Source organism: Bufo bufo, chromosome 2, assembly GCF_905171765.1.
Source record: "Bufo bufo chromosome 2, aBufBuf1.1, whole genome shotgun sequence".
In the NCBI taxonomy this organism is placed as follows: domain Eukaryota; kingdom Metazoa; phylum Chordata; class Amphibia; order Anura; family Bufonidae; genus Bufo; species Bufo bufo.
This window is the reverse complement of record NC_053390.1, coordinates 597,436,009-597,462,013: the sequence shown is the minus strand read 5'-3', so window position 1 is coordinate 597,462,013 and position 26,005 is coordinate 597,436,009. Positions and strand designations below refer to the sequence as shown.

Genomic DNA, 26,005 nt, shown 5'->3' with positions numbered 1-26,005 from the left:
TTGGATGGCCGCTAGCACATCCGCAATACCCAGTCCCCATAGCTATGTGTGCTTTTATTGTGTATAAAAAACAGATTTGATAAATATGCAAATTACCCTGAGATGAGTCCTGTCCCTGTCTCATCTCACGTACAGGACTCATCTCAGGTTAATTTGCATATGTATCAAATCAGTTTTTTTACACAATAAAAGCACACCGAGCTATGGGGACTGGGTATAGCGGATGTGCTAGTGGCCATCTAGCAACCCATGTCCTCAGCTCTATACACAAAATCCCGGTGACGGGTTCCCTTTAACGTTCACATAGCAATCTTTTGTTACATTTAGCATATGCACCAAGAAAGCACCTGAAGCGTACATTGAACTTATTTTTATAAATTGGTGAACATATAGGACCTCTGTCAGAATGGTACACAAAGTTATCTTCTTTTTCCCGCAGACTATACTTTTCTATGCTGCAGACTCCCACAATATATTTTTAAGGTTAGAGGCAATGGAAGACTTATTCCACTCGTATTTACAAAGGCCTAAGTAAGTACATCAGCGAATACTCCTGACAAATGTATGACGGATAGCTTAGATGAGATGCATTGCAAACAGAGTTCATGCCAATGTAAGTTCACTGAGAGATCACAGTAGTAAAGCAGAGGTAAACAGACGTAATATGGAAGGCTAGGGTTACAGTATACAGCCCCTTCCGATGTACGATTCGTCTTGGATCTACTGTACAAGTAATTGTTAGGAACTTCTTTTTCCATTTAAATAACATTATCAACATCAGCGGTAATACAACTCCTCTACTCACTAAGATACTGAATTCTCAATAAAGGACCTCATTAAAGTGTGGTACAGTATACTTAGAGCCCCACAACTGGTAACCTGCAACTTTCATAGTTTAAAAATTTATTTTTTTAACTTGCAAGCATTTTTATTGAACCATTTTCAATTGCCATAAAAAAAAGCAAAAAAAAAAGCAACTAAATCAGAAATCATGAAGAACATGTTTTGAAGTGAAAGATTCACCTTCTGAAACCACGTAATGTAAACAACATCTATAACTAACTATAAAAGGCCTTATGCACATAACCATGGTTTGGGTCTGCATCAGGAGCCACATTTTTTGTGGGTCAGATGCGGAACCATGCACTTCAGTGGGGGCCGCAAAAGATGCTGAATAAGTGATTTCCGAGATCCAGCTTTATAATCATGGCAGCCCAGGTGTCACGCTCTAGTGTGGGAGGGAAACCCCACACCGAACCTAGGAGGGAAAGGAAAAAGGAAATAAGGCCTGAAAACTAGGGAAGGAAGATGGACACCTCCTAGGGAAAACCCTAATGAAAGTCCTGACTGACTACCAGTATGAACCGACCCCAGAAGTAGGCGAGTTCATACACAGGAATACCTAAAGTCCTATCTAACCCTAAAGGACCCTGGTACTGATGACAGGAAAGAGACACCCTGTTCCTCCAAAAGGAAGGATGAACGGGAGTCTCCCTAAGGCCTAAAACAAAACAACAAAGAAATGCAACACACAAAAAAGCCAAAATACAAAAGGGAAAGGTAACACTTAACTTCCAAGAAACTATGACAGCACCAGGACCTCAGCCGAGATCCAAACACCAGCTATCCACAGGTCCAACTGAAGCTATAACACGCACAGCATTGTGCGAGAAAACTATAAATAGGGAAAGTTAAATGACCACAACAGCAACACCTGGAGGTTAAGGGTGTGGCCAGTACCAGAAACAACACAGACACCTATTGATCCACAAGGTAAACATATCAGATCAAACTACGTGTTGCCAGTCTCAAAGATCTCCTGCCACTCACTCCGTCTCGGGAAAATTTGTATGTCTCGGTACGTCCGTGACACCAAGCCTACAAGAGTCATTGTCCTTCATGATCTCCTGTTCTCCCCACTTACCTGTTTTCCAGGCCTGGGTTGCCACTATTATAATATAGGTTCTCAGCAACCACTTGCTTTTATCTCATGAGTGACACACTGTTGAATTCAGTGCAACTGTCACTACTTTATGATGCCTTCAGTGAGGGCAGCACAAAGTTGAAGTGCAAACATCTCAGCGATGTCCTCAAAATGCAGCATTATGGGGCAATGACTATAAGACCTGTTTAGGAAAATGGAACTGCTTAGGCCCCTTTCACACGAGCGAGTTTTCCTGCGCGGGTGCAATGCGTGAAGTGAACGCATAGCACCCGCACTGAATCCTGACCCATTCATTTCAATGGGTCTGTGTACATGAGTTTTTTTCACGCATCATTTCTGTGTTGCGTGAAAAACGAAGCATGTTCTATATTCTGCAGCCCTGGCCCCATAGAAGTGAATGGGGCTTCAGTGAAAAACGCATTGCATCAACAACTGAACTGAATGTAATCGCAGACAAAACTGACTGAACTTGCTTGGAAAATAGTGCGAGTTTCACTGAACGCACCCTGAACGCATCCGGAGCCAATCCGTCACGCTCGTATGAAAGAGGCCTTAGGCCCTTTTCACACAGGCGAGAATTCAGCGCTGGTGGAATGCGTGAGGTGAACGCATTGCACCCGCACTGAATCAGGAACCCTTCACTTCAATAGGGCTGTGTACATGAGAAGTGATTTTCACGCATCATTTGTGAGTTGCGTGAAAATCGCAGCAAGCTCTATATTGTGCATTTTTCACGCAACGCAGACCCTATGGAAGTGAAGGGGGCTGTGTTAAAATAGCAAGCATCTGCAAGCAAGTGCGGATGCGGTGCGATTTGCTAGGAGACGATCGATATGGGGAACCGATCTTTATTATTTTCCCTTATAACAAGGTTATAAGGAAAAATAATAGCATTCTTAATACAGAATGCTTAGTAAAATAGTGATGGAGGGGTTAAAAATAATAAATTTAACTCACCCTATCCACTTGATCGCGTAGCAGATCTCCTCGTCTTTCTACTTTCTTCAGGACCTGGTTAAAGGACCTTTGATGACGTCACATGGACCATGTGACGAGCGCAGTGACATCATCAAAGGTCCTTTAGCCAGGTCCTGAAGAAAGTATAAAGAAAAGGAGATCCGCTACGCGATCAAGTGGATGGGGAGAGTTAAATATGTTTATTATTTTTAACCCCTCAATGGACATTTTACTAAGCATTCTGTATTAAGAATGCTATTATTTTCCCTTATAACCATGTTATAAGGGAAAATAATAAAATCTACACAACACCGATCCCAAACCCAAACTTCTGTTAAGTTCGGGTTCGGGTCTGGGTACCAAACATGCAGATTTTTATCATGCAAAACGCATGAAAACGCTTTGCACTTGCGCTGAATTATCACACATTTTCCCGCATCTTGTCCAGCCCTCACACGCGACACCCGTGTGAAAGAGGCCTTAGGGTAGGAAAATTCCATGCCCGGTTTTCAAATTGCCCACCACAGTTTTACCAGCAAATTCATATGCATATGAACACATTTGGTAACTGTGGGTAACTGTCAAAATCATACGACCATCAACTATCAATCTGAAAACCACATCTGTGCTTTTCAGCAGCCACTACGTGTCTCTACTCAAAGTGAGACACGCAAAAACAATTTGCTAATAAATCAAATTTTCATATGTTGTCAAGATCTAGCACTTACTGCTGAGTACTGTACAAGGTGGCACACCCTAGAGTTCTCTACCTATCAGGAACTTTGCTTTCTTCTGATAACATTACTATTGCATCAAACCTGCTGCAGCTTATCATAGGTGCAACTTGTAGAGGTGAAGAGTTCAATGTAAGGAATTTCCAACAAGATATTTCACTTTACAGCAAATATCTGCTCCTGTGTCTGCATTTCTATATAGGGTGGTCCAGTTGCCTCAGCAACTGTAGAAGTGGCTTGGGGCAAGTGATGGCTGTCAACTGAGCTAGAGTACAGCTATCACATATATATTTATATATGACCAATGAAAACGTCACCTTACTGCGCAAAAAATGAGCCCTCATTCCAGGAAAATAAAAAAAATATGGCTCTTAGAAAATGGCAACACAAACACGATTCTTCAGAAGTAAAAATATGCCATGCTCAAAGAAGTACGGCCAACTAGAATATATAAATATACCACTTTTTTGGATTGGTGACAGGTCCTTTTTAAGGGACAGAAAATAAACAATCTAAGCTCTGTGCCCGTATCAACTCTTTTTATTTCAGCTCTAACCAAGGCGTCATGTTGATAGTCAACGAAGATGAAAGTCCTCCAGACCAGGCTGAAGAGACTACGGTGGACATTTATCAAAACCGGGGTAATGTACTCTAGTCTTGATTCCCCCTTTGCTGCCGTACGATGTGCCAAATTTATGCAGAGGCGCACTCCTTTCTGTGCACACACAGAATCTAAAATGCTATACTCACTACATGAATAAATGAGAAGTTCTTACCAAATATATTTTGATTGAAATCATTTGTGCCCATCTACTATAGCAAGGTGACCTCTTTTGGACAGGAACCTAAGCTAAATGCTACCAATGGGCCTCCAATGAATTTAGCAAAGGCAGGTTCCACATATATGCTAAACTTACTCTGTATTTTACCTCTTCTGGTGCCAAAATGGCCTTCAATGAATACAGGGAGAATTTGATCAAAATACTGTTGCTAAGAACCTCTCATTTATTCATATAGTGAGTACAGTAATAGTTCCTATATTGTGTTAGCAGAGTGCTGTTATATTGTGTTTGATGTGGTATTTCAGCCATGGGATATTGGGATATGCTGACTGGCTACTTTCACACTAGCGTTCAGAGCGGATCCGTCTGATGTTTCATCAGACGGATCCGCTCCGATAATGCAGACGTTCGCATCCGTTCAGAACGGATGCGTCTGCATTAAAACGTAGAAAATTTTCTAAGTGTGAAAGTTGTCTGAGCGGATCCGTTCAGACTTTACATTGTAAGTCAATGGGGAACGGATCCGCTTGAAGATTGAGCCATATGGTGTCATCTTCAAGCGGATCCGTCCCCATTGACTTACATTGTAAGTCTGGACGGATCCGCTCGCCTCCGCACGGCCAGGCGGACACCCGAACGCTGCAAGCAGCGTTCAGGTGTCCGCTCACTGAGCGGAGCGGAGGCTGAGCGCTGGCAGGCGGATGCATTCTCAGTGGATCCGCCTCCACTGAGAATGCATTGGGGCCAGACGGATGCGTTCGGGGCCGCTCGTGAGCCCCTTCAAACGGTGCGCACGAGCGGACACCCGAACGCTAGTGTGAAAGTAGCCTAACTTAGGTTTTTGTAGTATGCAGCTGGAGGTGTGTCTCCCCCATCTTGGTTGTGGTCCTGACTAACCCATCTTTTCCACAGGTTAATTTCCCCTGACGAAGCCTGGTGGCGATACGCGTAGGGTAAGTGAGGGGGCACTGGGAAGGTGGGTAGCTTAATGTCTGCCTGCTTTATTAACTGTTACTATGTAATGCTGCTACATTTGGGCCATGCACTTGCACGTTACTTGTTTATAATACCATATATGCGGTCTGACTTCAAGATTCTATATGCCCTAATGTTAGTACTTTATATAATCATGTATTGATATACTGTGCAGTGCCAGTTTGCCTCCCCTTCCCAGGTATTTTTGCCCCCTCACTTGTTATTTGTTCCCCCTTGGATTTTATGGACTATAACTTGTATCCATCGTGTATATTGATTTTTAAATGTTGACATCAATAAACTTATATTTATATTAAATGTTCGGTGATGATTTATTACTTGGGCTAACACATCACGTATTATAGGTTGTATAATTTGAATTAGTGTAGCAGAAAGTAAAGCCTGTTCTCCCTGTATTCTAGTTTTCGTGGGGTCAGAGTCTGTAGAATTGTACCGACTGCAGCTTAGGCTACTTTCACACTGGTGTTTCTGGGTCCGCTTGTTAGATCCATTTCAGGGCTCTCACAAGCGGCCCAAAACTGATCAGTTTAGCCCCAATGCATTCTGAATGGATAAGGATCCGCTCAGAATGCATCAGTTTGGCTCCGTTCAGTCACCATTCCGCTCTGGAGGCGGACACTAAAACGCTGCTTGCAGCGTTTGGATGTCCGCCTGACGATGCGGAGCCAAACGGATCCGTCCTGACTTACAATTTAAGTCAATGGGGACGGATCAGTTTTCACTGACGCAATATGGTGCAGTTGAAAACAGATCCGCCTCCCATTGACTTTCAGTGTAAGTCAGAACAGATCCGTTTGCATTAGGCTACTTTCACACCTGCGTTAAGTGCGGATCCGTCTGGTATCTGCACAAAAAAATATAGATCTATATTTTTTTTTTGTTCATGGTAATGCAAACGGATCCGTTCTGAACGGATACAAGCGTTTTCATTATAGGTGCGGATCTTTCTGTGCAGATACCAGACGGATCTGCACCTAACGCAGGTGTGAAAGTAGCCTTATTAACATTGTTCAGTTATTAACTTTCATATAAGTTTAGAAAAGTTAACGGGTGCGGACCCATTCATTCTCTATGGGGCAGGAATGGATGTATGTGGACAGCACACAGTGTGCTGACCGCATCTGCATTTCCGGAGCGCGCCCCCGATCTTCCGGTCCGCAATTGCGGACAAGAATAGGCAGTTCTATAGGGGTGCCGGCCGGGTGTATTGCGGACGTGTGAATGGACCCTTAGCCCCTTATTTATGCAGCACAGTGATGAGCAGGGTGTTCTGGTGGTGATAGAAAATCAGTTTTCACCTCCCCTGTGTTCTCTCCTGTTCCTTATACTAGGTATCTTCATGCTGCTCCAAGGCCCTTAGTGCAGTGCCCGAAACTGTGCTGCACATGCTCAGTAACTTCCTCCTCTAAAGACCTGAGAAGAAGTCATCTCAGGACTGCAAAACAGAACAGGAAGACAGCATTGAAGGGGTTTTCACAGAAGCCCTCAGCCTGCCTCTGCTATGGAAATAAGCCTACTACCGTCGCTCTGGTCCTGCGTGCTGGTTCCTGTGTGTTCATCTTCTAATCTGCGGCTTGTTTATTTCATCTCCGGCACAGGCATCACATGCAGCTAAATGGCTTCAGTGGTGATGTATTTTTTGTAGACATGTCCCCACTGAAGGCAGTCATTTGCTGCAGCAGAGCAGATGATCATGCCCATGCCAGTGAGGAAGTAAACAAGCTGTGGACCAGAAAATAGACCCGCGGGAGCCAGTGCACAGAATTGGAGCTGCCGATAGCAGGTAAGCATGAATCTTTCCATAGCGGAAGCAGCCTGCAGGTACAGGTGCATCTCAATAAGTTAAAATATCATCGGAAAATTTTATTTCAGTATTTCAATTCAAATAAATGAAAATCATATTATATAGATTTATTACACACAGAGTGATTTATTTTAAATGTTATTTCTTTTAGTATTAATTATTATAGCTTAGGCTACTTTCACACTAGCGGCAGCCTTCTCCGGCAGGCTGTTCCGGCGGGTGAACAGCCTGCCGGATCCATGCTGCCGCGAGTGCACCGTGCCGCCAGAAGTCCGCTCTGGCCCCATTCACTATAATGGGGGTGGGCCAGAGGTCAAAACATGTCAAGAGGCGACTGGAATAAAACTATGACATGTCACAGCGGCAGCACGGATACGGCAGGCTGTTCACCCGCCAGAACAGCCTGTCAGAGAAGGCTGCCGCTAGTGTGAAAGTAGCCTTACAGCTAATGAAAACCTAAATGTCAATATCAGAAAATTTGAATACTGTGAAAAAGTTAAATATTGCAGACTCATGATGTCACACTGTAAACAGCTGATCACAACACAAAACACCTGCAAAGGTTTCCTAAGCCTTCAAATGGTTCCTCAGGGTACTTTCACACTTGCGTTGTTTGATTCCGGCAGGCAGTTCCATTGCCTGAACTGCCTGCCTGTATGCAAATGCATGTCATTTTTCTGACTGATCAGGCATTTTTCAGACTGATCAGGATCCTGATCAGTCTGAAAAATGCCTGATCAGCCAGAAAAATGCATTGCAATACCGGATCCGTTTTTCCGGTATCATCAGGCAAAACGGATCCAGTATTTATTTTTTTCTCATTTTTAAAGGTCTGAGCATGCGCAGACCGGAAGGACGGATCCGGCATTCTGGTATTTTGAATGCCGAGTCCGGCACTAATATATTCCTATGGAAAAAAAATGCTGCCGGCATTCAGGCAAGTATTCCGTTTTTTTTCGCCGGAGATCAAACCGCAGCATGCTACGGTTTTCTCTTTTGCCTGATCAGTCAAAATGACTGAACTGAAGACATCCTGATGCATCCTGAACGGATTACTCTCCATTCAGAATGCGTGGGGATATGCTTGATCAGTTCTTTTCCGGTATAAAGCCCCTAGGACAGAACTCTATGCCGGAAAAGAAAAACGCTAGTGTGAAAGTACCCTCAGTCTGGTTCAGTGGGCTACGCAATCATGGGGAAAACTGCTGAATAGAAAACAGTCATTGAGATCCTCCACAAAGGGGAAGCCACAAAAGGTCATTGGCAAAAAAAAGAGAAAAAAAGCTGGCTGTATCAAGCATATTATTAGAAAGTTGAATGTAAGGAATAGAGTGGTAAAACAAAGGTGCACAAGTAACAGGGATAACTGTAGCTTTGAAAAGATTAAGAAAAGGACATTCAAGAATTTGGGGGACATTCACTGCGGCTGGAGTCCCTGCTTCATGAGCCACAACATACAGCCGTATCCAGGGCATGTACAGTAAGGCCTCTTTCACACGAGCGTGACGGATTAGGTCCGGATGCGTTCAGTGAAACTCGCACAATTTTGCAAGCAAGTTCAGTCAGTTTTGTCTGCGATTGCATTCAGTTGTTCAGTTTTTTCCGCACGGGTGCAATGCGCTTTGAAAAACGCAGAATATAGAACTTGCGTAAAAAAACAAACAAAAAAAACAAACACTCATGTACAGCCGTGGCCAAAAGTTTTGAGAATTACATAAATATTGGAAATTGGAAAAGTTACTGCTTAAGTTTTTATAATAGCAATTTGCATATACTCCAGAATGTTATGAAGAGTGATCAGATGAATTGCATAGTCCTTTATTGCCATGAAAATAAATCCCAAAAAAAACCTTTCCACTGCATTTCATTGCTGTCATTAAAGGACCTGCTGAGATCATTTCAGTAATCGTCTTGTTAATTCAGGTGAGAATGTTGACGAGCACAAGGCTGGAGATCATTATGTCAGGCTGATTGGGTTAAAATGGCAGACTTGACATGTTAAAAGGAGGGTGATGCTTGAAATCATTGTTCTTACATTGTTAACCATGGTGACCTGCAAAGAAACGCGTGCAGCCATCATTGCGTTGCATAAAAATGGCTTCACAGGCAAGGATATTGTGGCTAAGATTGCACCTCAATCAACAATTTATAGGTTCATCAAGAACTTCAAGGAAAGAGGTTCAATTCTTGTTAAGAAGGCTTCAGGGTGTCCAAGAAAGTCCAGCAAGCGCCAGGATCGTCTCCTAAAAACGATTCAGCTGCGGGATCGGAGTGCCACCAGTGCAGAGCTTGCTCAGGAATGGCAGCAGGCAGGTGTGAGCGCATCTGCACGCACAGTGAGGCGAAGACTTTTGGAAGATGGCCTGGTGTCAAGAAGGCCAGCAAAGAAGCCACTTCTCTCCAAAAAAAACATCAGGGACAGATTGATCTTCTGCAGAAAGTATGGTGAATGGACTGCTGAGGACTGGGGCAAAGTCATATTCTCTGATGAAGCCTCTTTCCGATTGTTTGGGGCATCTGGAAAAAGGCTTGTCCGGAGAAGAAAAGGTGAGCGCTACCATCAGTCCTGTGTCATGCCAACAGTAAAGCATCCTGAGACCATTCATGTGGGGGGTTGCTTCTCATCCAAGGGAGTGGGCTCACTCACAATTTTGCCCCAAAACACAGCCATGAATAAAGAATGGTACCAAAACACCCTCCAACAGCAACTTCTTCCAACAATCCAACAACAGTTTGGTGAAGAACAATGCATTTTCCAGCACGATGGAGCACCGTGCCATAAGGCAAAAGTGATAACTAAGTGGCTCGGGGACCAAAATGTTGACATTTTTGGTCCATGGCCTGGAAACTCCCCAGATCTTGATCCCATTGAGAACTTGCTGCTATTTCAAGTTCTGCTTGTTATAAGTGCATTGGAGATATTCAGGAGATAGTCAGGAGGTAATCTGGAGGTGGATACAATCTAAACAAGTAAGATTTGTTTGTTTAAAATCTTTCCCCTTTTTACGATGGCAGATCTGGTTCTGTGCAGGAATTGTTGTGCTTTTATTTCAGGTTCCACTCTTCAAAGGTTTGGATACTGTCTGATCTGTAGACAGCTCTCCATAATGCAGCAGGAAATTACCTTTTTGAAATATGAGATTTTTAAATTAACCACTAAACAAACTCAGGCTGAGAACATTGCAATGCCACTGCCACAGAGGCCCCCTAGAAATGGAAGATGGGTTACTGTAGGTTCAGGTAGACTGAGAGTTGTGGATAGAAGGCATGTCCCACAGTCTGTGGCTCTCCATAATTCATTTGCAGCACTTTCAGAGTACAAGAGCAACATGGAGGATGGCTCAAGCACAGTGGGTGAGAAACAATCATCTCCAATGCCTAAAGTATTGTGAGGATTGATAGTAAGCAGCTGTTGGTGGGCGATTCCATCATAAGAGGTGTGAGGTTTGAGGAGATTGGTGTTGTGAGATGTCTCCCTGGTGCTACCGCTAGCAGGGATAGACGACGGATCCTAAATATTGTTAGGCAAGCAAAGCAGGAAAGGGAAGTGGATGTTATTCTCCATCTTGGGACAAACGATCTGGCTTGCAATGAGGTTTCAAAGGTGAAAGAAGCTTTTCATACATTTGGAAAGGATATACGGGAGGTTGCATCAACTGTTTCATTCTCTGCAGCTTTGCCTGTGCATAACCTTCAGCATGACAGGAAGATGAGCATTAAGGAATTCAATGTATGGCTTGGTGAATGGTGTCTGAACCAAGGGTTTGGCTTTGTGTCTCATGATAGCTCTTGTTGGAATGGAAAAGAACTGTACAAGAAAGATGGTTTGCATCTTTCTCTCAAGGGAACGAAGGTCCTCGGTGAACAGTTCCAAGTATTTGCTAAGAAGCATTTAAACTAGGAAAGGGGGGCAAAAGAGTCATAATCCAGAAGTCCGACTGCCCCCCCCCCCCCGGAACAATGCCAGAAGAGGCCAGTAGCACAAAGGTTAAGAAATGACAAGCTCAGAGTCTTGTCTACAAATGCTCGCAGTCTAGGGAATAAGATCAATGAGCTTGAGGCTATAATGGCATCTGAGAATATAGATGTAGTGGCTGTTACTGAGACGTGGTTCAAGGGGAGTAATGACTGGGATATATCAATACCAGGGTTCTCTCTATACAGGAAAGACAGAGAAGGCAAGAAGGGGGAGGGGTGGCCCTGTATGTGAAAGATAGCATAAAATCTAATTTGATACAAGTTAGTGAGAACAATTTAGAGTCAGTTTGGGTTACCTTGCAGCTTGATAATCATAAGGTAACTCGTGTAGTTGTGATATATAGACCACCTAGCCAAGTCAAAGAATTAGATGATCTACTAGTTGAGGAAATAGCTAAAATGACATTGAAGGGGGAAGTTATCATTATGGGAGACTTTAATCTTCCAGATGTAAACTGGAAAAACAAAATAGCTAGTTCTGCCAAGAGTACAGATATTCTAAATTCCCTACTGGGATTATCTCTACAGCAAGTAGTGGAGGTGCCAACCCGGAAGGAGGCCATTTTAGATTTAGTATTCACAAATGGGAATTTGGTATATGATATTACTGTAGGGGAAAGCTTGGGATCTAGTGATCACCAGTCAGTGTGGTTTACTATAAGTACAGTGACTGAGTCACACCACACAAAAACAAAAGTTTTAGATTTTAGAAAAACAGACTTTTCTAAAATTAGATTAGTGGTATACGAGTCCCTATCAAACTGGAACAGTTTAATTGGAGTCCAGGAGAAATGGGACTACTTAAAAGTGGCACTATTGAAGGCAACAGAAGATTGCATTAGGCTTGTCAGTAAAAGCAAAAAAAAGGAAGAGACCACTGTGGTACTCAGCAGAAGTGGCCAAAATCATTAAAAAACAAAAAGATAGCATTTAGGAATTATAAAAAAAAAAAAAACGAGGATGACAGACAAATTTATAAGATTAGGCAGAGAGAGGCCAAACAAGTTATAAGAGCTTCTAAAGCACAGGCAGAAGAGAAATTAGCTCAGTCAGGGAAAAAAGGTGATAAGGCATTCTTCAGATACATAAATGAAAAAAGGAAACTAAAACAAGGAATTACCAAATTAAAAACTAAAGAAGGAAGGTATATGGAAGAAGATAAAGAACTAGCTGACTGCCTCAGGGAATACTTCTGTTCAGTTTTTACAAAGGAAAATGAAGGAGGAGGACCTCAGTTGGGAAGGAAGACTAATGAATCTTTTGACGCATGTGTCTTTACAGAGGAAGAGGTTCTAAGTCAACTGTCTAAAATTAATACAAATAAGTCACAGGGGCCTGATGGGATACACCCAAAGCTATTAAAAGAGCTCAGCGGTGAACTAGCAAAACCATTAACAGATTTATTTAACCAATCACTGGCAACAGGAGTCGTCCCAGAAGATTGGAAATTAGCAAATGTTGTGCCCATTCACAAGAAAGGTAGTAGGGAGGAATCTGGCAACTATAGGCCAGTAAGCCTGACATCAATAGTGGGGAAATTAATGGAAACCATACTTAAGGAGAGGATTGTGGACCATCTAAAATCCCATGGATTGAAAGATGAAAAACAGCATGGGTTTACTTCAGGGAGATCATGTCAAACTAATCTTATTGATTTTTTTGATTGGGTGACTAAAATAATAGATGGAGGAGGTGCAGTAGACATCGCTTATCTAGACTTTAGTAAGGCTTTTGATACTGTCCCACATAGAAGGCTTATCAATAAAGTGCAGTCATTGGGCTTGGACTCCCATATTGTTGATTTGATTAGGCAGTGGCTGAGGGACAGGCAACAGAGGGTTGTAGTCAATGGAGTATATTCAGACCAAGGTCTTGTTACCAGTGGGGTACCTCAGGGATCTGTTCTGGGACCCATATTGTTTGATATCTTTATCAGCGAAATTGCAGAAGGCCTCAATGGTAAGGTGTGTCTTTTTGCTGATGACACAAAGATTTGTAACAGGGTTGATGTTCCTGGAGGAATACACCAAATGGAAAAGGAATCTGGCAACTAAAATTTAATGTTGATCAGTGCAAGATAATGCACCTGGGACGTAAAAACCCAAGAGCAGAATATAAAATCAGTGATACAGTCCTAACCTCAGTATCTGAGGAAAGGGATTTAGGGATCATTATTTCAGAAGACTTAAAAGGTAGGCAGACAATGTCACAGAGCAGCAGGAAATGCTAGCAGAATGCTTGGGTGTATAGGGAGAGGCATTACCAGTAGAAAGAGGGAGGTGCTCATGCCGCTCTACAGAGCACTAGTGAGACCTCATTTGGAGTATTGTGCTCAGTACTGGAGACCATATCTCCAGAAGAATATTGATACTTTGGAGAGAGTTCAGAGAAGAGCTACTAAACTGGTACATGGATTGCAGGATAAAACTTACCAGGAAAGATTAAAGGACCTTAACATGTATAGCTTGGAAGAAAGACGAGACAGAGGGGATATGATAGAAACTTTTAAATACATAAAGGGAATCAACAAGGTAAAAGAGGAAAGAATATTTAAAAGAAGAAAAACTGCTACAAGAGGACATAGTTTTAAATTAGAGGGGCAAAGGTTTAAAAGTAATATCAGGAAGTATTACTTTACTGAGAGAGTAGTGGATGCATGGAATAGCCTTCCTGCAGAAGTGGCAGCTGTAAATACAGTGGAGGAGTTTAAGCATGCAGGGGATAGGTATAAGGCCATCCTTCATATAAGATAGGGCCAGGGGCTATCCATAGTATTTAGTATATTGGGCAGACTAAATGGGCCAAATGGTTCTTATCTGCCGACACATTCTATGTTTCTATGTTTCTAACTTGTGGTCAATCCTCAAGAGGCGGGTGGACAAACAAAAACCCACTAATTCTGACAAACTCCAAGAAGTGATTATGAAAGAATGGGTTGCTATCAGTCAGGAATTGGCCCAGAAGTTGATTGAGAGCATGCCCAGTCGAATTGCAGAGGTCCTGAAAAAGAAGGGCCAACACTGCAAATACTGACTCTTTGCATAAATGTCATGTAATTGTCGATAAAAGCCTTTGAAACGTATGAAGTGCGTGTAATTATATTTCACTGCATCACAGAAACAACTGAAACAAAGATCTAAAAGCAGTTTAGCAGCAAACTTTGTGAAAACTAATATTTGTGTCATTCTCAAAACTTTTGGCCACGACTGTACACAGACCCATTGAAATAATTGGGTCAGGATTCAGTGCGGGTGCTATGCATTCACATCACGCATTGCACCCGCGCGAAAAACTCGCTCGTGTGAAAGGGACCTAACTGTGGCATTCCTTGTGTCAAGCCACTCATAACCAAGAGACAGCATCAGAGGCAGCTCACTTGGGCTAAGGAGAAAAATGACTTGACCGTTGCTCAGTGGTCGAAAGTCCTGTTTTCAGATGAAAGTAAATTTAACATTCCATTTGGAAATCAATGTCCCAGAGTCTGTAGGAAGAGTGGAGAGGCACACAATCCAAGTTTCTTGAGGTACAGTTTGAAGTTTCTACAGTCAGTGATGGTTTGGGGAGCCATGTTGGTCCACTGTGTTATACCTAGTCCAAAGTCAGCCATCAACCAGGAAATTTTAGAGCACTTCATGCTTCTCTCTGATGACAAACTTTATGGAGATAATGATTTCATGCAGGACTTAGCCCACACTGCCAAATCTACCAATACCTGGTTTAATAACCACGGTATCACTGTGCTTGATTACCTAATTTCCATAGAGAATCTATGGGGTATTGTTAAGAGGAAGATGAGAGACACCAAACCCAACAAGGCAGACGAGCTGAAGGACGCTATCAAAGAAACCTGGGCTTCCATAACACCTCAGCAGTACTACAGGCTGAACGCTTCCTTGCCATGCCGCATTGATGCTGTCAATTCTGTAAAAGGTGCCCTACTGAGCACATATACTGTACCTACTGTTCAGTAGGCCAACATTTCTGTATTATTGGTCTCATATAGAGATGAGCGAATTTCATATTTTGAAATTCGTTCATGCTTCGTGTACTGGTAAAAGGTGGATTGCGTTATGGATTTAGTTACCTTTCGAGGCATTTCTTTATTCATTCAGTCATAATAGAAGTCTATGGGCTGCAAAACGGATCCGTCCCGTTTCAGTTATGCAGGGGAGTGCTCTCCTGCATAACGGAAATTGTACGGATCCGTTTTGCAGCCCATAGACTTCTATTATGACGAAATGAATAACAAAATGCGTCTAAAGGAATTACGTTATGCATTCCATCATAGAATTGTGTTATAGTCCGTGGTAACGGAATCAAAATACGCAATTCACCTTTTACCAGTAAACTAATTGCAAACGAATTTCATAACCGGAAATTCGCTAATCTCTAGTCTTATATAATATTCTAATCTGAGATACTAATTTTTGGCTTTTCATTAGCTATAAGCCATAATCATCAACAGTAAAAGAAATAAACATTTAAAATAGATCACTCTGTGTGTAATGAATCTATTAGGCTACATTCACACAAACGTATTTTGTTTCCGCGTCCGTTCCGTTCTGCAGCAGATAGGATTAGAGTTGTTGCGATACCAAATTTTTGATTCGGTTTCGATACCATGAAAAAGTATTGCGATACTCGATACCATTCGATACCACGCGAAAAAAATAAACAAAAAAAGCCACGTGCATTCCTCATTTTTAAAAATGGCGAATCGCGCAGTTTTTATTTTATTTTTTCTGTTCCGGCATTCACCACCTAGATTTTTTTTTTATATTTTAATAGTTTGGACTTTTCTGACGTGGCGATGTAATATGTTTATTTATATATTTTATATGTGAAATTGGGAAAAGGGGGGTGATTTATACTTCATATTTTAGTGTTTTTTTTTTTTTCACTTTTTATTTAATAACTATTTCCCCCCTTAGGGGCTAGAACCTGGGATCTTTCATCCCTTTTCCTATTCACCCTGATAGATCTCTATCAGGGTGAATAGGACTCCACACTGTCCCTGCTGCTCTGTGCTTTGTGCACACAGCATCAGGGATGTTACCATGGCAACCAGGGCTTCTGTAGCGTCCTGGCTGCCATGGTAACCGATCGGAGCCCCAGGCTTACACAGCTGGGGCTCCGATCAGAAGCTGCCACTGCACCACCAATGAGGGGGAGTGGAGAGGTCCCTGTGGCCACTGCCACCAATGATTTTAATACTGGAGGGTTGAGAGGGGCCGGCGCACTGTGCCACCAATGATTTTAATGGGATGGGGGGATTGAGGGGGGGGGGGGCACACTGCACCACCAATGATTTTACCCCTTTATACAGGAGGCGGGTACTAGCAGATCAGCGGCAGTTAACTGCCGCTGATCGCAGCTCCCTGTCAGGGGCAGGGTGCCGGCAATGCGATTCTGCTGCCGGCACCCGCCTCCTGTATGTGTTAAAGACTGACTACTGTATATGAGTCCAGACTTTCACTATTAGGCCACACAGAGCGGCGCCCAGCAATGTCTCAGCACTCACCATTTAGTCCTGGGCGCCGCTCCGTTCGCCCGCAGTGCCCCATTACTGTCTCCTCTCCTGCTCCACATGCTGCTGATTACTATCGGAGCGATGGGAGGAGACATCAGCTTCACTAGTGGGCGTTCCTTCTCACTGGCTGTAGCGCTGTCCAATCGCAGCGCAGGGAAAAGGAACGCCCACTAGTGAAGCTGATGTCTCCTCCCATCGCTCCGATAGTAATCCTATCATTGGTGGCGCAGTGCGCCCGCCCCTCCTCCGCCCCTCTCTTCTCATTGCCGCCCCTCCTCCACCCCCTCTCTTCTCATTGCCGCCCCTCCTCCGCCCCTCTCTTCTCATTGCCGCCCCTCCTCCGCCCCTCTCTTCTCATTGCCGCCCCTCCTCCGCCCCTCTCTTCTCATTGCCGCCCCTCCTCCGCCCCTCTCTTCTCATTGGTGGCAGCGGCAGCAGCACAGGGGGAGGGAGGACAGCTTCCTTCTCCCCGTGCTGCTGAGAGAGAACATGAGCGCGCCGATAGCAGCGCGCTCATGTTCAGAGATACTAGACTGCGCAGAAGCGCAGCCCAGTATCGAAAAAACGGAAATCCCGGTATCGTATCGATACCGGGACAAAAGTATCGATTGGGTATCGAAATTTCGATACCCGCAACAACCCTAGATAGGATGCAGACCCATTCATTTCAAGGGGTCAGCAAAAAATGTGGACAGCACAACGTGTGCTAATCCACATCCGTATGTCCGTTCCGTAGCCCCACAAAAAAAATATTAAATAGAACATGTCCTATTCTTGTCCATTTGCAGACAAGGATAGGCATTGTTACAATGGATCCGCAAAAAACGAACAAAAAAAAAAACGGATGCCATACGGACGTCATCTGTTTTTTTTCTTTTTTTCAGATCCGCAATTTGCGGACCGCAAAACACATACGTTCGTGTGAATGTAGCCTTAAAGGGGTTCTGCACTTTGTTTTAACTGATGATCTATCCTCTGGATAGATCATCAACTTCTGATCAGCGGGGGTCCGACACCCGGGACCCCCGCCGATCAGCTGTTTGAGAAGGCAGCAGCGCTCCAGTAGCACCGCAGCCTTCTCACAGTTTACCGCCGGCCCACTGACGTCACGACTAGTATCAACTAGAGTGGGTGGGGCTAAGCTCCATTCAAGTGAACAGAGCTTAGCCCCGCCCACGCTAGTTGATACTAGTTGTGACGTCAGTGGGCCGGCGGTAAACAGTGAGAAGGCCGCGGCGCTACCGATCAGAGCTGATAGATCATCAGTTAAAACAAAGTGCAGAACCCCTTTAAATATAGGAGTTTGTTTTTTAATTAAATTACTAAAATTAATTAACTTTTCTATGATATTCTAATTTAGGCCTCTTTGCACACGGCCATTGTGGTTCCATTCCGTGCATTGGGGACCGTAATTTGCATGCACGGGCAACGTCCGTGCGGCGGCCAGGAACGGAAGCACGGATCAAAACCCCATGGAAGCACTCCGTATTTTTTCCGTGGAGTTGCGTTAGGTTGTCTCACTTCAGCAAATTGCCTTGTAGTAACTTCCTCTACATAATAAATGCTCTTACTAATGTATAGTGCTTCTCCATATTGCCCACTTTGCTGGGTGGATTCATTTTTCCATCATATTATACACTGTTCGTTTCCATGGTTACAACCAGCCTGCAATCCATCAGTGGTGGTCGAGCTTGCACAGCCTATGTGCATTCCCATGATCTCAGCCACCAGAGTGTGCAGCGCTTTTTCCTATAGTGTGCAAGCGCAACCACCGCTGATGGACTGAAAGGTGGTCATAACCATGGAAACGAGAGGTGTGTAATGTGATGGAAAAATGAATCCAGGAAAACAAAGGAGGCAATATGGACAATCACAATACATTAGTAAGTGGCTTGTAATTACTTCCTCTACATGATAAATGCCACATGGTGAAGTGAGACAACCGTGGTGCTGCTGAACCAAACTTACAGCAACACAGATCACTTCAGAAATTATACATGAATTTACTTTTTTTTCCCAGTGCAATTATAGTCTATGTAACTAGTAACCACAGTTCAGACTGAAATCTCTGTAGGAACCTGGAAGTAAGCGATCAATTCAACTGCAGCACATCTAAATGAGAAGTGCAGCATTACACAGCTCCCAATGAAAACCAATGAGCAGTTTATAGAATACATTTGCATGCTGGATGCCCCAGAGAGAGAGAGAATCATACAGTAGCTGCTCTCCCCATGAATGATCGTTGGCTTCTAGTGGTTATACCAGGGTGCCAGCACATTGCTGGCACCCTGGTATAAACGGCTGACATCTGTGCAGATGTCAGCCGTTTAACCCTTTCCATACCGCGGTCCGTACGGACCGCTGTATGGAAAAAGTTAACTGTCGTCGGTCAGGGAGCTCCCTCCCTCTCCATCGGGGGGCTGCTGTGCCTTTGCAGCCCCCCGATGGAGAGGGAGAGAGCCCCCAGAGAGCCCCCCTCAGCCCTGTGCTTACCCTTCCCCGTCTGCGAAGTTCTGAGCAGACGGGGAGGGTTCCCATGGCAACAGGACGCCTGCTCAGGCGTCCTGCTGTCCATGGTGCTGAACAGATCTGTGCTAAAAGCATAGATCTGTTCAGTGTAAGTAAAATACAGTACAGAACAATATATTTTGTACTGTACTGTATTATACAGACATCAGACCCACTGGATCTTCCAGAACCAAGTGGGTCTGGGTCAAAAAAAAAGTTAAAAAAAGTTAAAAAAGTTAGATAAAAAAAAAAACATTCATCACTGAATAAAAATTAAAAAAATAAAATACACTACACATATTAGGTATCGCCGCGTCCGTAACGACCTGATCTATAAAACGGTCATGTTACTTTCTCCGCACGGTGAACACCATAAAACTAAAAAATTAAAAACTATGAGAAAATTGAAATTTTGCCCACCTTACTTCCCAAAAAAGGTAATAAAAGTGATCAAAAAAGTCACATGTACGCCAAAATAGTACCAATCAAACAGTCATCTCATCCCGCAAAAATCATACCTTACCCAAGATAATCGCCCAAAAACTGAAAAAACTATGGCTCTCAGACTAAAGAAACACTAAAACATGATTTTTTTTGTTTCAAAAATGAAATCATTGTGTAAAACTTACATAAATAAAAATAAAGTATACATATTAGGTATCGCCGCGTCCGTATCGACCGGCTCTATAAGAATATCACATGATCTAACCCTTCAGGTGACCACCTTAAAAAATAAAAAATAAAAACTGTGTAAAAAAAGCAATTTTTTGTCATCTTACGTCACAAAAAGTGTAATAACAAGCGATCAAAGAGTCATATGCATTTACTGTATTAAAGTGATGCATTATATTGTTTGCCAATCGGGAATGCCCGAGGCTTTTATGTTCCTTTATACCTTGTTAAACTTAATAAAAAATTATTGAATCAAAAAGTCATATGCACCCCAAAATAGTGCCAATTAGACCGTCATCTCATCCCGCAAAAAATGAGACCCTACTCAAGATAATCGCCCAAAAACTGAAAAAACTATGGCTCTTAGACTATGGAGACACTTAAACTTTTTTTGGTTTTAAAAATGAAGTTATTGTATAAATAAAAAAAAGGTATACATATTAGGTATCACCGCGTCCGTGACAACCTGCTCTATAAAATTACCACATGATCTAACCTGTCAGATGAATGTTGTAAATAACAAAAAAAAAAAAACGTGCCAAAAAAGCTATTTCTTGTTACCTTGCCGCACAAAAAGTGTAATATAGAGCAACCAAAAATCATATGTACCCTAAACTAGTACCAACAAAGCTGCCACCTTATTCCGTACTTTCTAAAATGGGGTCACTTTTTTGGAGTTTCTACTCTAGGGGTGCATCAGGGGGGCTTCAAATGGGACATGGTGTCAAAAAAACCAGTCCAGCAAAACCTGCCTTCCAAAAACCGTATGGCATTCCTTTCCTTCTGCGCCCTGCCGTGTGCCCGTACAGCGGTTTACGACCACATATGGGGTGTTTCTGTAAACTACAGAATAAGGGCCATAAATAATGAGTTTTGTTTGGCTGTTAACCCTTGCTTTGTTACTGGAAAAAAAATATTAAAATGGAAAATCTGCCAAAAAAGTGAAATTTTGAAATTGTATCTCTATTTTCCATTAAATCTTGTGCAACACCTAAAGGGTTAACAAAGTTTGTAAAATCAGTTTTGAATACCTTGAGGGGTGTAGTTTCTTAGATGGGGTCACTTTTATGGAGTTTCTACTCTAGGGGTGCATCAGGGGGGCTTCAAATGGGACATGGTGTCAAAAAAACAGTCCAGCAAAATCTGGCTTCCAAAAACCATACGGCGCACCTTTCACTCTACGCCCCGCTGTGTGGCCGTACAGTAGTTTACGGCCACATATGGGGTGTTTCTGTAAACGGCAGAGTCAGGGCAATAAAGATACAGTCTTGTTTAGCTGTTAACCCTTGCTTTGTTAGTGGAAAAAATGGGTTAGAATGGAAAATTAGGCAAAAAAATGAAATTCTCAAATTTCATCCCCATTTGCCAATAACTCTTGTGCAATACCTAAAGGGTTAACGAAGCTTGTAAAATCAGTTTTGAATACCTTGAGGGGTGTAGTTTATAGAATGGGGTCATTTTTGGGCGGTTTCTATTATGTAAGCCTCGCAAAGTGACTTCAGACCTGTAGTGGTCCCTAAAAATTTGGTTTTTGTAAATTTCTGAAAAATTTCAAGATTTGCTTCTAAACTTCTAAGCCTTATAACATCCCCAAAAAATAAAATATCAATCCCAAAATGCTACAAACATGAAGTAGACATATGGGGAATGTAAAGTCATCAAAATTTTTGGGGGTATTACTATGTATTACAGAAGTAGAGAAACTGAAACTTTGAAATTTGCAAATTTTTAAAGATTTTTGGTAAATATGGTATTTTTTTATGCAAAAAAATTTACTTTTTTGACCCAATTTTAGCAGTGTCATGAAGTACAATATGTGACGAAAAAACAATCTCAGAACGGCCTGGATAAGTCAAAGCGTTTTAAAGTTATCAGCACTTAAAGTGACACTGGTCAGATTTGCAAAAAATGGCCAAGTCCTTAAGGTGAAATGGCCAAGTCCTTAAGCCGAGTCCTTAAGGGGTTAAATATCACAGCTAAACTACAGAGGGGTACAGAAAAAGAAGGATGGGTGAAAATGATTTCGGCATAGGTGCAAACACAAGTGGTAATGTAATATCTCCTTACTGTCAGGAGTTATCTAAGCCATAAATGAGCTAGACTGAGTCGTCTCAGGCCATTTCAGTGAGTACTCCTACACAGTCCAGGCACGCTCAGCAACAGTATCAATCATAAGTACTGCTGCCTGGCAATATAAAACTGTCACTTGTTATTTAACCAGGCACATCTGAAATGTTGCTGAACTGAATTCACTTCACGTCTCTGACAACCAGATATTCTTTTCCTTTTGTCCCATGCTACTTAAAGCCAGCAGCTTCAAGGAAATGTTTTCATCCAATGCATCTAGATTGCTGGCTTATTATAATGTGCCGTCCATCTGTCATTGGCCTCAAATGGAATATAACCCAACCCCCCCCCCCCCCAAAAAATAAAAATAAATAAATAAAGTAACCATTGGGTTCCTGCCACCATGTCACCACAAAAGACTGAACAATCTGCAGGCTGCATATTACAAAGCAGGATATGCTGAGCAGATTGTTATACACAGTAATTTTGTGGGAAAAGATTCAGTAAAAATTTACATGTATACCTCTTCTCTTAAACTAAACTAGCATGTTGCATGGTAGGGTTGATCATGCTGATTAAAACAAAACCTTTGGTATATCTGTAGGTAGAACCGTTGCAGAGATCTCTGCAATTTAATTAATATACAAGTTAGCTAGTTCGAGCACCAAGGGGCTGGCCAGAGGCCTTGGAGCACTGCTTTTGTAACACCCCTCTGACCTGGGCATGTATCGTTTTAATCAGTATGATCAACCCTAACAGGCAGCGCATCAAGTTTAATAGGGTTGTTCATGCTGGCAGATGCTCTTTAAAGAGGACCTTTCACCGATTATTACACTATGAACTAACTATACAGACATGTAGAGCGGCGCCCGGGGATCTCACTGCACTTACTATTATCCTCGGGCGACGCTCCGTTCTCCTGCTATGCCCTCTGGTATCTCCGTTCACTAAGTTATGGTAGGCAGAGTCTGCCCTTGTTCTTCTGTAGCGCTGGCCAATCGCATTGCAGAGCTCACAGCCTGGGAGAAAATAACCTCCCAGGCTGTGAGCTCTGCGCTGCGATTGGCCAGCGCTAGAGCAGAACAAGGGCAGACTCCGCCTACTATAACTTAGTGAGCGGAGATACCGGAGGGCATAACGGGAGAACGGAGCGGCGCCCAGGGATAACAGTAAGTGCAGGGAGATCCCTGGGCGTCGCTCTCCATGTCTGTATAGTTAGTTCATAGTGTAATAGGTCCTCTTTAACCACCTCCGGACCGCCTAACGCAGATTCGCGTTCCGGAGGTGGCAGCGCTGCGCACAGTCACGCATATACGCGTCATCTCGCGAGACGCGAGATTTCGCTCCAAGCCGGCCCGCGCATGCGCATCGCGGGCCGGCAAAAGTTAAAGAACAAGTTCGTCACCAGCCTGCCAGCAACGATCATTGGCTGGCAGGCTGGCGATTTTTAAAAAATCCAATCACAAGCCATATAACAGATCATATTAGTAAATATGATCTGTTATATGGCTTCTCTGCTCCTGTGCTGGTCCTTTTCGTCGGTTGGATCCAGCACAGGAGCAGACTGAACTGTGAGTAGCACCAACACTACACCTTAGCCCCAGATCACCCCCCTGCACCCCAATTAACCCTTTGATCACCCCTTTGATCGCCCCTGTCAATCACCAGTGAAAGGAAAAAAAGTGATCAGTGTAAACTGTCACTTTTTTTTTTCCACTAGTATTGGCTGTTAGGTTTTAGGGATAGTTTAGGCCCCTTGGTTAGGTAGTTAGCGTCAGTTAGCGCCCACCCCACCGCACCGCAGTCACTTTTATTCGCTGAATAGCGTATCGCTAATCAGCATTTGTACTTTTATAGTATCTGTAAGTGATCAAAACTGATCACGGTCAGATCTATAATAGTATTAGTGTCACTTTAGTTCGCCCTCCACCCAAAACGCAGTGTTTGCCCGATCAGGCCTGATCGGTCGCCCACACGTGCGTTCACCCACGCCCGCCCCACCGCAGTGACAAAAAAAATATATTTTTTGATCACTGCACATTCATTTTACACGCACTGCGGCGATAAAAAAATCAGTTTTGATATTTTTTATCAACCGCAGCGGCCTCCGGTACTTCGCTAGCCTCCCCTTTGTAAGACAGGTTTGCTTTTTTTCTTGGGTAGTCTCAGGGAATACCCCTAAATTTAGTAGTCCAAAATGTCAAACAGGGGGTATTCTTCTGAAGAGGCCTACAGGATTCTGACCCAGTCGGATGAGGAGTGGGAACCCTCATCTGATGAATCTAGCGGGTCAGAATATGAACCTGTGGAAAGCAGTGGCTCTCTGACCCAAAGTTCGGACGAGGAGGTGGAGGTCCCTGGCAGCACCAGGCGTACCCGGCCCCATGTCGCTAGACCACAGGTTATGCAGGATCCGCTTCAAGAGCAGCAGAGTGGGGCTGTCGCTGCCGGATCACGTGGTGAGGCATACACCAGCAGCGCAGCCCTCCCTGGACCTAGTACCAGCACTGCCGTACAACATGGTGACGTGGCGAGCACCAGAAGGGCAGTTGAAGCTGGCACGGTGGCACGTGCACTAGTTACCCCGTCGCAGCCACCGCAAAGACAGGCCCGTAGAGCCCCTAGAATCCCTGAGGTGCTGGCAAACCCTGATTGGCAGTCACCAACTTCAGCCGCACCTGTAGTTCCCCCTTTCACCGCCCAGTCTGGAGTTCGGGTTGAGACGGCTCAAATCGGTTCGGCCCTGGGATTTTTTGAGCTGTTCTTGACTGCGGAGCTCTTGGACTTAGTCGTGGCAGAGACCAACCAGTATGCCACACAATTTATATCCGCCAACCCGGGAAGCTTTTATGCCCAGCCTTTCCGGTGGAAACCAGTCCAAGTTTCCGAAATTAAAATTTTTTTGGGCCTTCTCCTCAACATGGGCCTGACAAAAAAGCATGAATTGCGGTCATATTGGTCAACGCACCCGATTCATCACATGCCCATGTTCTCTGCTGCTATGTCCAGGGCACGATTTGAGGCCATCCTCCGTTTCCTGCATTTTAGCGACAACACCACCTCCCGTCCCAGAGGCCACCCAGCTTTTGACCGGCTCCACAAAATTCGGCCCCTCATAGACCATTTCAACCAGAAATTTGCAGATTTGTATACCCCCGAGCAAAACATCTGCGTAGACGAGTCCCTAATACATTTTACCGGGCGCCTTGGCTTCAAACAGTACATCCCAAGCAAGCGTGCCCGGTATGGGGTCAAATTGTATAAGCTCTGTGAAAGGGCCACAGGCTATACCCACAAATTTCGTGTCTATGAGGGAAAAGATCAGACCCTGGAGCCGGTCGGTTGCCCTGACTACCTGGGGAGCAGTGGGAAGACAGTTTGGGACTTGGTGTCACCCTTATTCGGCAAGGGGTACCATCTTTATGTGGACAATTTTTACACAAGTGTGGCCCTCTTTAGGCATTTGTTTCTAGAACGGATTTGCGCCTGTGGCACCGCGCGAACTAGTCGCGTGGGCTTCCCCCAACGGCTTGTAACCACCCGTCTTGCAAGGGGGGAGAGGGCTGCCTTGTGTAACGAAGAACTGCTCGCGGTGAAATGGAGAGACAAGCGTGACGTTTACATGCTCTCCTCCATTCACGCAGACACGACAATCCAAATTGAGCGAGCAACCCGTGTCATTGAAAAGCCCCTCTGTGTCCACGACTATAATGCGCTCATGGGAGGGGTGGACTTCAATGACCAGATGTTGTCTCCGTATTTAGTTTCCCGCAGAACCAGACGCTGGTATAAGAAGGTGTCTGTATATTTAATTCAATTGGCGCTGTACAATAGTTTTGTTCTCTACAGTAAGGCTGGGAGAACACGATCTTTCCTCAAATTCCAGGAAGAGATCATCGAGAACCTCCTTTACCCAGGAGGTTCCGTGGCCCCATCCCCCAGTGTAGTTAGCCGTCTACACGAGCGACATTTCCCCAGTGTCGTTCCTGGTACCTCAACCCAACCGTCACCCCGAAAAAGATGTCGTGTCTG

The 26,005-nt window shown here is 43.8% G+C and overlaps 1 protein-coding gene across 8 annotated transcripts in view; it reads right to left on the bottom strand.

The window, feature by feature from the left end:
• Positions 1 to 26,005, bottom strand: part of CAMK2D (calcium/calmodulin dependent protein kinase II delta) — a 420,621-nt gene that overhangs the window by 235,315 nt on the left and 159,301 nt on the right. The window lies entirely within an intron of this gene.